The sequence below is a fragment of the Heteronotia binoei genome, chromosome 9, assembly GCF_032191835.1.
Source record: "Heteronotia binoei isolate CCM8104 ecotype False Entrance Well chromosome 9, APGP_CSIRO_Hbin_v1, whole genome shotgun sequence".
NCBI classification, from domain to species: domain Eukaryota; kingdom Metazoa; phylum Chordata; class Lepidosauria; order Squamata; family Gekkonidae; genus Heteronotia; species Heteronotia binoei.
In genome coordinates, this window is record NC_083231.1 from 65,297,371 (window position 1) to 65,298,937 (window position 1,567).

The window sequence follows — 1,567 nt, forward strand, 5'->3', positions numbered from 1 at the left end:
ATGTTACCTTTCCTCTCTCAAGTCTTAATACGTATGCCTCATAATGTAATTTGACATTGAAACTCTGACAACAGACTTTTAGCTTAATTTTAATGTTGCCTTACTGCATGAAGAAAACAATATTCATTTTATTTTTATAAAATGAGCATAGAATTTTGTAAAAAAGAAGTAACAGAAACTCAAGAGACCTAGAACAGATCTTTAAGGCAGCAATGTGAAACATTTTATGTAGAAGTAATATTTGTACAATTACTTTCTATCTGCTCTTTTAGTCGTTTTAGATATGTTTCCCCCCATGAATATCTCGTATAGCTAACTGTGTTATCTGACTACTATTCCTTAGAGTTGATTGAATTATTTATGTAAGTCTATGTATTATACAACTGAATTTTCTAGAAGGTTGGTTATCTCCTGGTTTCTTCAGTGAAAAGTATCAATTTTTTTTTCATTGATCAGTTTTTATTTTTTTGGACAAAAAAGCCATTAGGTGGTTGCCAGGGCCAGCCATCTGGGCCCTTTTCACAGAGACGCTGGTAGTGTGGGCCTTGGACAGTTGGTTGGTAAACTCCTGGTAAGGAGACTTGGTGAACATGGTTTCCTTCCAAAGGTCAGGGGTCAGGTAACTGTAGGTTTTGGAGATGACATTAAAGCAACTTAGCAAAGTTGCTCAGGGTGACAGTGCAGCCACTGGTGGAGGTATGGCAATCATTAATCCTAACCATCATAATCAGTTTCTTGATAACTGATGCAGACACAATTCCAGAACCACATGGTACAGAGATGAGGTGCACCAAGACAGACTCACGGTGGTATATCACCTTGCGTGGTATGGTATGGGCTTGCTGATCTTGTTATCCTAATAGCCACACCTCGGGGGCATGATGGACAGCTTAGTCAAGATGATGGTCCCACAAATTTATGTGGTGACTTCCTTGGAGCTTTTGACTCCAAGGTTAATATGGCTGTTGTAGTCACTGATGGTAACAAAGGTCTTGAACCTGGTGTGCTGCCTAGCCTGGTTTGCTTCTGGACAGGCATGATCTTCAGAACTTCATCTCTCAGCGATGTGCCCAAGAAAAAAGTCAACAATCTCAGACTCTTTGATTGGAAAGGAAAAGAGGTAGATATCTCCTAGAGACTTGACTTTCATGTCTTTGACCAAGTGGCCAAGTTTGGTGACTGGAAGCCATTCTTTATCTTCAACCTTTCCACCATGGGCCCCATGGTCCTGTCTGCATCCTCTTCCATGGCCCTAGCCACCACCTCTAAAGCCTCCTCAGAAGCCTCCTCTGGCAACTCCACTACCACGACTCTTTCTGCCCCTCCTGCTGCACTCGCATCATCCACCATTTGGTGTTTGATAGACTAGTGAAAAGCAGGGCTCTTTTTCTAGCAGGAGCTTCTCTGAATATTAGGCCACATACCCCCGATGCAGCCAATCCTCCTGGAGGTTACAGTAGGCCCTGTACTAAGAGCCCTCTAAGCTCTTGGAGGATTGGCTACATCAGAAGGGCATGGCCTTATATGCAGAGGAGCTCCTGCTAGAAAAAGAGACCTGGCGAAAAGT

General features: G+C 42.6%; 1 pseudogene; it reads right to left on the reverse strand.

The window, feature by feature from the left end:
• Nucleotides 1–445: 445 nt before the first annotated feature.
• Nucleotides 446–1,350, reverse strand: LOC132577585 (small ribosomal subunit protein uS5-like; annotated as a pseudogene).
• Between the last annotated feature and the right edge of the window lie 217 nt (nt 1,351–1,567).